This window comes from Ruditapes philippinarum, unplaced genomic scaffold (genome assembly GCF_026571515.1).
Source record: "Ruditapes philippinarum isolate M1 unplaced genomic scaffold, ASM2657151v2 ctg1570_1_1_1_1, whole genome shotgun sequence".
Classification (NCBI taxonomy): domain Eukaryota; kingdom Metazoa; phylum Mollusca; class Bivalvia; order Venerida; family Veneridae; genus Ruditapes; species Ruditapes philippinarum.
In genome coordinates, this window is record NW_026859398.1 from 108,147 (window position 1) to 120,059 (window position 11,913).

At 33.7% G+C, this 11,913-nt stretch overlaps 1 protein-coding gene across 2 annotated transcripts in view; it reads left to right on the forward strand.

Moving 5' to 3' along the window:
• LOC132756349 (protein still life, isoform SIF type 1-like) overlaps positions 1–2,488 on the forward strand; it is an 85,120-nt gene extending 82,632 nt beyond the window's left edge. For both annotated transcript variants that reach the window (XM_060747402.1, XM_060747403.1), the window contains exon 27: positions 1,661–2,488. The gene's annotated coding sequence lies outside the window, so the exon portion shown is untranslated. The remainder of the gene's footprint in view (positions 1–1,660) is intronic.
• Positions 2,489–11,913: the final 9,425 nt, after the last annotated feature.

Consider the following 11,913-nt stretch of genomic DNA (forward strand, 5'->3'; position numbering starts at 1 on the left):
TTGTAATTCAACAAGGTTTATATAGCAACACATGTACACGAGATACTAAGAATCAGATCCTCACAATGGCATGTAAATTCCTGCTGGTTTGACAAATCTTATAATATTTTATGCTTTAAGTACTCAATCATAGTAAACAATTCACTGAACACAATCATTATTGCATACTTCCCAACATTTCAATGCCCATTTATATTCTTTATATTTTTGTATCTTGATTTTAAACAGTTATGAGCTTTTCTGCAGCTCAACAGACAATGGATTAGAAATAAGCCTTTAAAGTAATTACATGTATTTTGCCTGCTATTTCAACATTCACTTCATGTAAAAACACTTAAATACACACAAATGCAGCAATTTAATCACATACCTGCAGTTGAATAAATACAATTTTATTGGCTTCTTTGGCAATTGCAAACTGCTTTCCAGCTATTAATTAGCACAAATAAGTAATTTTGCATTTAAGCATTATGTAATTGAAGGGAAATTATGATTACCATTACAAGTCCGTTATCATTACTATTGCACAGTTTTTTGCAATATTGCAAGTTAGTTTTGTACTCTACCATGTGAAAGCTTTTGTACACATCTTTTGCATGGACTTTAGATCTGATATTTAATGCATTTATACTGTTGCATTTTGTTGCATGTATTTGTACAGAGTTAACGATTTCATGTTCTTTTCACTCTATTTGAGAAAAGAAAGTATTTCAGAATAAATTTTCTTAGTATACAATAATACATATCTTTTTATTTCTTTTCACTTGTTATTATTTTTGAATATTTTTTCCTTTTTACATGGAAAAGTATTTCTAACATTGAAGAAAGAACAATTAAGATATATGCACTTCAACGGAAGAAAAGTACATAAGATTTGATTTGGTCCTATATCAAGGAGGCTATTCTAAATTCCTTGATTTTGATTGGTTTTTAGCCGAAATTTAAATTTGAAATGGGCCAATGGTTAAACAGTAATCTAAGACTGGTCCTTAAATTTTAAATCAAGAAAAAATATGTATTTAGATTTATGTTGTGGAACAGAAATCTAGGAGATATATATTTTACGAACATATTTAATGCACAACGAAAGAACAGTGATTGCTGTTCTCTTTGTTAAGTTTTAGTGATCTTTGACATTTCACGGTGTTGATTTTCTGAGAACACTGTTAATGCATGAACTATGTAAGAAAATCGTCTGCTGTAACAGCATTATAGTCTCTACAACCAGTATAACTAGTAAAATCTGTCAACAATTTAATGAAACCATGATGCTTATACTTACCCCCACAGAAAACAAGTTATGTTACGATGAATAGAGACTATGCAATTTTCCTTTCTTGCCATTTTGTTGAAATCCATCGGATGAACCTCAGTCACTTTGGAGTATATCATAAGACCTTAACATTGTAGACTAAAACACAAGAGAGATGAAGAAAAGTCTTAGCCGAATCCAGCTTTTACTCTTTTGTCAAATGTGTGAACGAATAACATAATTTAAATACAGAATTTGAAGTTATGTTTGTGATAAACATATTCAAATGTATTTATGTGTGTAAAACGTACTCCAGATTATACATTGCTTGTTCAAATTTCGTTCTTTTGCTCAACTTTTACTAAAATATTTTATGCAATAGTGTGAATTGTATTATATTCCATTTAGGTATTAGGTTGACTGATTTCCAAGCAGAGACAGATGAATAAACTTCTACAGTTACCAGGACGGATGAAAGATACAGAGGAACATGTGATGATTACGTCACAAAACTAATGATGACGTAGCAGTGCCAAGACGTGAACTTTACTTGGATGAAACAAAGGAGGAAAGGGAACTAAATCTTCAACCTACTTTTATTAACATATCATTCCTATGGAGAAAATAGGGATAGTATTGTAGCAAAATAAATACATGATGTAACAATTACATTGCACATTTAAAATGTACATTTATGTGAAATGGTAATAAACAATGTACAATTTAAAACACAGAAATCCGCAAAATCCGCAATCCATATTCATATGTACATAACAGGCATAGTGAATTGTATTATTAACAAGTTGCATAGCTTTGTGGCTTTGTCAATCGAGTAATGGAAGTTTCAACTATTTTCATCTATTTTTGACCATGTTTAATTCTGGGTGTATTTGAGACAAGGATGGTTTGATTATGTGATTTTATAACAGTATTGTCTTCTTTTACCGATCAAGGTTGAAGGTGCTTCCAGCAATTTGTTCGGTTCATTTTGCATGCATATATCATGCATATGCATATCTTAGTCTCTACCAGTGATCTAGTGACATCTTTTTTATTTGTGAACTTTGAACATTTCACGTCTTTGCAACATATTCAATTTTTACTGTGTTATTATTGTACATATTTGTTAATATTTGTTCTTGAACTCTCTTATATTTTTTATTCATGTTGTGTTTTTAGAAGATTACACATGTACAGTAAAAGGAGTAATAAAATTGTTAAATGGAATAGAAAATATGATATGTGTTTAATGATGTCTTGTTGAGAATTGTTTGGTACACATGTACTTATAAGCTTGTGCTTTGACATTGCCCAATGCTGTTGCATAAGGAGAAGTGGTTATCTTGAAGCTTACAACTTGAGTTGGAAAAACTGTAAAACGTTGGTTTTTATGACAACCCTTCGTTTGAAAAAACATCGGTGATATTAAGGAAATTCCATACCAAACACATAACTTTCGACAGGATAGAGGGAGGTCAGACTGCACGTCTGTACCAGCTGGTCTAAGTCCTCTATGCACGCTTTCAGAAAATGAAGGGCTATCAGTAGATTAATTAGTTTTGATATAGTAATTATGCCCCCCTTCGAAGAAGTGGGGGTATATTGCTTTGCATTTGTCTGTCTGTCTGTCGGTCGGTCCGTAGACCAAATGGTTTCCGATCAATAACTAAAGAACGCTTAGGCCTAGAAACTTGGTAGGATAATTGTTCATCACCAGTAGATAACCCCTATTAATTTTGGGGTCAAAGGTCAAGGTCACATTAACCTTGTAGATAAAAATGGTTTCCGATCAATAACTAAAGAACGCTTAGGCCTAGGAACTTCAAACTTGGTAGGATGATTGTTCATCACCAGTAAATGACCCCTATTGATTTTGGGGTCAAGGGGTCAAAGGTCAAGTTCACATTGACCCTGTAGGTAAAAACGACTACAGAACGCTTAGGCCTAGTAACTTCAAACTTGGTAGGATGATTGTTCATCACCAGTAGATGACCCTTATTGATTTTGGGGTCAAAGGTAAAGGTCACATTGACCTTGTAGGTAAAAACGGTTTCTGATCAATAACTAAAGAACACTTAGGCCTAGTAACTTCAAACTTGGTAGGATGATTGTTCATCACCAGTAGATGACCCTTATTGATTTTGGGGTCAAGGGGTCAAATGTCAAGGTCACATTGACCTTGTAGGTAAGAAACGGTTTCCGATCAAAAACTTGACAACCCATTGGCCGTTGGCCCTCAAACTTCGTATGTGCATTGGTTTTGGCCAGTAGATGACCCCTATTGATTTTAGGGTCAAAGGTCAAGGTCATTTGTATGTCAAAACAGTTCAGACTAATAACTTGGCGACCAAATGGCGTCGGGTTTAAAATGTATGCATACATGTATATTATTTTGTAAGATTTTTGATCACTTTGTCATACAATTGCTGCACACAACCTTTACGGTCACACTGACCTAGTGACTACTCATGACCAGTAGATAGCCTTTATTGATGTTTTGGTCACTAGGTCAAAAGTCAGTCACAATAATCTGGCCACGTGACTAATTGGCTGCCGATAGGGGGCATACATGTACATGTTTTACAAACATATCTTGTTTAGTAAGGTAATAAACACCGCCTACATTTTGCTGGAGCGTGTTGTGGGTGTGCGATATGATATTAATTTTGTGTTTTCTAGAATGGTTGAAGCAATAATATCCGAAGATAATATTCCCTCTTCAGGAAGGCACGCCTGCTTAAATAATCTGAAAAGAAATTATGATACTTATAACCTTCTATTGCAATAAGACCGTCTAGGTCATAGCATTGGCAATATTGAGGAGTAAATTTGATTTGAAACAAATCACTGATTTCAATGTTTGCCGGTAGATCCCCACGTGTATTGTTATCAGATTATTTTGTCGTGAATTTAATGATGATGTGAAAAGAATGTTAACGGCAATAAACTTTATCTCATATACTGCCAGGTAACAAATTGAACTATAAAAATGATCTACTGAAAATTGAATCAAGTTTGAAAGTGCAGCGTAGCCCACCTTTGTCAAGAAAACTACTGAGCAAACTTAAGGCCATTTTGTGTAAATGTAAATCCAGTAGACTGTTCAAGCCCAAAGACCCAAACGTCACCATTTAAATCATATAATTGAGCCGCGTCACGACAGAACCAACATAGTGCGTTTGCGACCAGCATGGATCCAGACCAGCTAGCCTGCGCATCCGTGCAGTCTAATCAGGATCCATGCTGTTCGCTTACAAACCCTATTACAAGTAGAGAAACTGATAGCGAACAGCATGGATCCTGATCAGACTGCGCGGATGCGCAGGCTGGTCTGGTCTGGATCCATGCTGGTCGCAAACCCACTATGTTGGTTTTGTCGTGACACGGCTCACATTTCTAATTTATTAAAAGAATATGAAGAAAAAACAGTTATTTGACAATTATGTGTAAAGCCCAAATTTAGCCCTCAATCTACTAGTATATAATTATGTATCACATATTTCAAGCACCTTTTGGAATGATATCGGCCATAAATATGGCGATAATGACTTGGCTTCACTTCCGGTTTAGAGCTAGGCCAGTCTGTGCAGCCGTGCTGTCTGACCAAGATGTATAATATTGGTTGATTTTGATATTGAGATCCCTTAAATCCCATTGAAAAAAGTTCCATATTTAAAACAAGACTGACACATAAGTACAAATGTATATTGTTAAAGCATAGCTATATGTAAGCTTGCCTTAAAGCTGCATGCCTCCGATGAGCCAAAATATTTCAATAAAATCAAGCTTTAGAAAAATGTACTAAGATTTTAGGAAAAGTAAAAGATTTAAGCTTCAAGTAATAATTGACATGTACTGGGCTAATTTTTAAGTAATTATATCTATATTTCTACTGCGTTTTTAACTCAGTAGGGCTATTTTTTAATATTTTGACCTCTTTTTGGTAAAGAACATGGAATGTAAGTGCCATTGATAATGTGCCAATTGCTTCCTTTTGGTTACTTCACAATTTTATACTTTATAATTAATTTTCAAATTTTTCATGAAAATCAGCATGAATCTGGAGGCATGCTGCTTTCAGGTCTTTACGTATCCGTTTATATACTGTGCGTATCCGTTTATTAACTGTGACATGACATGACAATGCCACATCAGATGAAAAACAAAAATGTTAAACAGCGACTTAAATAGTTTTGGAAGACAGCACTAACTATATGTATGTCCTATCTGAAGTTCAAAGACATGAATCGCATTTTTGTCCAAAGGTCACAAATAGGACAAATAGTATAGGAAGGTAACAACCCCAAGCAAATAGGCGTATGACAGGGTTTTACTCGTTATCATGACGTAATATCCCAATGCAAAAGAGGTCTTTGAAAACAATTTCAAGCGCATAAAAGCCAACGATATTTAAACAAATATTTACTGAATCGCAACAATGATTGTTTGAACAACCTCTGTTTACATGGGTACAATTCCAATAAATCAATTTTGTTAAAGCGTTACATAATTATTACCGATGCGTGGTTAGAATTCCAATGCCATGATATAATAAGATAAAATATTCAATTAAAACACTTAAATCTCATTTCAAGAAATAGATTATTCAAACATTTTTATTGAAAACTAATGGAACTCTCTAAGCGTATTGTCCAGGGCAGCAAAGCAATACATTCTTTAACGTTTTTATCCTTTCGATATTTCGGAAGCAAATCTTTCCAGGCGACAATCCTAGCGTCTATGTTGTTCCCGTCTACAAGAAAATGTAGACAGCAAAGACGATTTGGAAATGAAATCGAACAAGGGTAACCTGTACGCCTTTGTAATACAATTATGTTTTGATATATTAAATGGTTTAAGTGTTCTTTTTGCAAAACGCTACAATATAGCAATTGCTCTTGTTTCCACTCACATCGGAGAACCTTTAATTGTATCTATTTAACGCTCCCGAAATACATGAAATAGAATATCTATCTACCAATAAATACCAGCATTACCTGATTGGATGCCTAATATTTCAGGCGAAAAGGAATCTTTATTTTACTTTCTGTCCCCTTTTCATTAAATTTAAGAAATGTTTTAATATCAGAATTTATATAATTGTATAAATAGATGTATAGACTTTTGCGAAATGTTTCAAACACAATACAATATCTTGATGGTAAAGATATTATCAATTTTGCATTGTCTTGAAATATGCCGTTTTTCAACAATCGTACAATTAATACTAGAAATGTGTCGTCACGCCACGGATGCCCCCGCATGCAGTCAAAATTTCAGATGTTACAATATTTAGTTCCAAATTTGTTTGCACAAACTTTGTTTTTTCATTTTAAGTTTTAAGCCCTTAAAACTATTCAATGTAAACACAAACCATTTTTATTCAAAGTTCAAGGTATTGAAACTATTCAGTGTTAACCTTTTGTCAATTGCATATTGCATATTTGTAGCCAAAATAATGACTACATACATTTCTACAAAAGTATGAGTCACGGGGGAGGAAGTGTTACACGAAGGATGGAGTTCTTATGATAACTTGTTTGGAGTTCTTATGATAACTGTCACGGAGTTCCTGGAAAACGTTACGGATTTCTGTGGAAAACTTTTCTATATACTGGGAGAACTTGCGTAAAAAATGGTTATTTTTAACTTTAAATGGGGAATTTGAGGTGCTTAATTAAACTTTGATAATTAAGCTTGCCCTACATATTGTATTATGTTTCAGAAAAAATCTTTTAGTCCATATTTCGTCGCCGTTTAAAAAAAAATCTGGTAGTTTTGAGAAAAATTTCCAAATACTTGCTAATTCGTACATATTGACCTTTTCATGTGTGATCTTCTTCGTTGCTATACTTAATTACATAATTATTATGGAGAGTTGCAAACATAAAGCCCAGGCTAATAGATTTATACCTGATTTTTCAAATGTTACGGAGTTCTTGCGATAACTCAAAATATGTCCTGGAGTTCTTATGATAACTTTTGTGCTTAATCACGGCACGTTTAAGCGTATTTTATTAGTCAATTAGTGTGTAAATCATTATGAAGCATAGTACGCTTATCATTTGCACAAAAATTTGGTTATATAACGTTGGTTTTGATCGTGTTTTTCAGTTCAAGAGATATTTTTCTTACCTCCGTTTCTTGTGTTTTTGTGTTTGTTTTGGTCTTTTTGTGTGTGTGTTTTTTTATATATTTTATTGGAATGACTGTAAACATACTTGATGTAGAGCTTTTACTTACAGGATAGAAATACGCTTTGAATTTAATACTCAAGCATGATTTCTTCATAATTATATACATTATTCCTTGCAGTTTTAGAGAACTTTAAGTAACTATGCTATCGGTATGCATGTAAATGATTTTCAGCAAAATAGGAGGTAGTATGCACTACCTTTATCTAAATTTAATGAGGTGGGTGTCGTCTTTATGTATTCAACGGGTATTTCAATTTCTAAAAGGAATCAGTTTTTGTCATAGAAACGTATAAAGTTCTATGACAATGATATGACGATAGAAAGTAGGTCTTTAATAAGATATGTGAGTCACCGTAAGGTTCATGCCGTTTATCGACCTTTTTCCTTTCTCTATTAAATCTAATGTAGCATCACGTGACGTACAGCAATCTCCATATATCGCAAAATTACTGCATACATTTTTCTTATCAAAGTTAGAGTCCTAGTTGTGGAAATTTTGCAACAACTTTTACTGTAATTGATGACAAAAATATATTGTCGAACTTCTTTCGCTCGAACCCGTAGGGCACGTGCAAATCTGTCGAAGAGATCGGTAGTAATCGGTTGATTTTTTATGCATAAAAAGATCGTACATTTCGGGTGCATGGGTGTGAAGGGTATCTCGGTTATATACGATACATGGTATATAAAGATTCAATTTATTTAGCCGCTTCTTGAGGGAAGCCCAACTACTTATTGTCTGCTTTAGAAAGGTGGTTGCTTAAAACATGTAACTGAGAAAAAAGTGTAAGTTTTAAACAATTTTTCCTTGGCGGTTTAAGCCATGTTACTGCTGAATACAGGTGACCGCTGATTCAGGTTTTCCTGAAGATTTTTGTTTGTTTGTTTGTTTCATTTTACGCCTTTTCCCAACCGTATTTCAGTCATATAGGCGGGTAGTTTCCTTACCATCGTTCCTGGAGAGTTACACCAGTACTAGACTACCTTCCTCCGCGCTAAACTACCGAAGCATCTCCCGGGGATCGAACCCACGCCAGTGAGGTAACTGGATTAGAAGGCATCGACTCAAACCCCTCGACCACGGAGGCGGTCGTTCCTGAAGATAGCTTAGCACCTGTTTATCCTATGTAGACTGTACACCAAAGCAGTGTCATGTCTTCTCCAGATATATTGAATGATCGTGTTTTAATTTTGCCACATGGCCTCAATGTTGCATTTGCGGAAACTTATGACATAAAACTTTTGTTGACGAACAGTATACACAGAAACATTTAGTGCATTCGTTGGGTTTTATGTCAATATGATTTCGCACAAATTTAATTAGGAACTAAAACACGATCAAAACCTACGTTATATAACCAAATTTTTGTGCAAATGATAAGCGTACTATGCTTCATAATGATTTACACACTAATTGACTAATATAATACGCTTTAACGTGCCGTGATTAAGCACAAGAAACACACTGGCAGTAACAAGGTTATCATAAGAACTCCAGGACATATTTTGAGTTATCACAAGAACTCCGTAACATTTGAAAAATCGGGTATACATTTATTAGCCCGGGCTTTATGTTTGCAACTCTCCACTATAATTAGGTGATTATGTATAGCAACGAAGAAGATCACAAATGAAAAGGTCAATATGTACGAATTAGCAAGTAATTTGGAAATTTTTCTAAAAACTACCAGATTTTTTTAAAACGGCGACGAAATATGGACTAAAAGATTTTTTCTGAAACATAATACAATATGTAGGGCAAGCTTAATTATCAAAGTTAATTAAGCACCTCAAACTCCCCATTTAAAGTTAAAAATAACCGTTTTTTACGCAAGTTCTCCAAGTATATAGAAAAGTTTTCCACAGAAATCCGTAACGTTTTCCAAGAACTCCGTGACAGTTATCATAAGAACTCCAAACAAGTTATCATAAGAACTCCATCCTTCGTGTAACACTTCCTCCCCCGTGTGAGTGCTGATACTAAAAATTCAATTTTTTTTCAACATTCAAGAGAGACAACATTGTCCAAAATCATTGAACCACGACCAAATTCGAACTTGAACTGCTTATTTCTAAGATGTATGTTCAGTCAACTTTGAGTTGAATGCGTACAAACATTGGGAAGATAATGAACGGAAACTAAACAATTCAAATTCTTATGACATATCCATGTGTTACAAAATTTGAGCTGAATATGTACAAATGAACGGAAACTGAAAATTACCTTTTTTCAAAGTGAAAGGGGCATAACTCTGCCAAAAATCATCGAATGATAAATAAATTCGAACCTGACATGCACATTCCTTTGATGTATCCATATGTCAAAGTTGAGTTGAATGTGTAATACCGTTGCGGAGATAATGAACGGAAACTAAAAAAATCATATTATTTTCAAAGTGAAAGGGTCATATAGTCTGTCAATTATGAATACATTACAGGACTCATTTAAATATTCGATCCCACTTCGGTTTGGTCCGTGTAGTTTACGAGAATTAATGTGGAGTATATTAATCATGGATTGTAAGTCACGCCAGCTTAATGTGAAGGTTTTCGTTAATTCAATAGGACAGTCGGTAAAGAGAATGCCTGATAATTGCGAGGTCTGGGGTTCGATCCTTACTGTTGCCATTTTTTTAGTACCCTTTCTTTATTTTTGCAGTATATTTTAATGGAACAGATTTGTAGTGTGTTTTACGGCATTGAAAAGACATTTATTGATTTTAATCCGTTTCAATTTTAAACATGAATTCTTAAAAACATGTTATTTAAAAAGAGTATATACATAACAAAATTAAGTAAAACATAATAAAAAACGAACAACATAAAATAATCATATATAGATTCAATAATGTTGAAAGTATTAATAAGAAAAAAAACATGGACCAACGCGGCCTCGAACTTAAAACACATGTGGCACTTAGATTATAAACTCGTGATTTACCCTATTGCGCTATAACGCTGAGTACACTTAGTTTAGAGATACAAATTGAATTAAATTTTATCGTACAGCGTACATCTCACGGAACTTACCGAACATCAACCGAAGATTAATATACCGTGTAATCAGTATGTAATTGACAGGTTAATAAAACCAAACAATAACACTGCCGAAAATTATCAAACCATGACAAAACTCGAACTTGACCTGTACATTTCTTTGACGTATCTATATGTCAAATTTGAGTAGAATGTGTAATATCGTTGAGGAGATAATGAACGGAGACTGAAAATTTCATATTATTTTCAAAGTGAAAGGGGCATATCTCTGCCAAAAATTATCGAACCATGAATAAATTCGAACTTGACCTGCGCATTCTATTGAGGTATCCATATGTCAAATTTGAGTTGAATGTGTGATACCGTTGGGGGAGATAATAAACGGAAATTGAAAATTTCATATCATTTTCAAAGTGAAAGGGGCATAACTCTGCAAAAAATCATCGAACCCTGACCAAATTCGAACTTGACCTGTGTTTTTTCATGATATATCCATATGTCAAATTTGAGTTGAATGTTTTGCAACGGTTACTAAGATAATAAACGGAAACTGGTGATGACGGAATAACAGAAGGACGGAAGGACGGAATGACGGAACAGGGTAACACTATATGCCCCAGCCATTATATGGCGGGGGCATAAAAAAACCAATCTAAATTAATTAAAAATTTACCACTGAACTTGCTTTTGATATTTGTTTTGATCATTGTCGTGTTTGATATTTGTAAAGCCGTTAACAAATTCATTACCAAGGAATTGAAAAGAATCTGACAACTACCTGAAGAGTTATGTGTGAAATTAATTCCAGTATATTTGCCTAAGCAAATTAAGTAGAATTGAATATCATTTCGTGCGCAACGGTACTTGAATTTTCAAAAGCTATTGTCTACATATTTTTCTGTTATGTTGAAACATATGCTAAATTATTTGTTCTTGTTTTTTATCTCTGTCTTCGGCTGAAATAAATAACGTGACGCCGGATCTTATAATATAAGATCCAGATGTTAGTTATAAGTGATACTTTACATCTATTGTAATGAGGTTCTTTCATAGAAATAAAACTATTGTAACTATTATAAAGATTTCATTAGTTTGTCTAATTCTCAAGTTTTTCCTTTCCAACAACCCATATAATAATTATACACTTAATGTATCATTTATCTGTGCTTCATTTCTAGGAAACAATTCTAAGAATCAATGCCATCGTGTTTCTATATTTTCACAGGTCTTTCGGGGTCGTTGGTACAATACTTTTTGTTTCGATGATGAAACACTTCCTAAGCCGGTACTAGGAGACAAACAAGAAATTTCATATATAATTTCCCAGATGAAACAAATCAGTCATACAGTGTCATCGATTATGTATTTTTAAGAAAATATCACGATTTGTTGCTTTATTTATTTGGTAAGTTTTTTAAAAAAAAAATCATTTTAAATGACCAGATTTTTGTCAAAAACACCTGCATT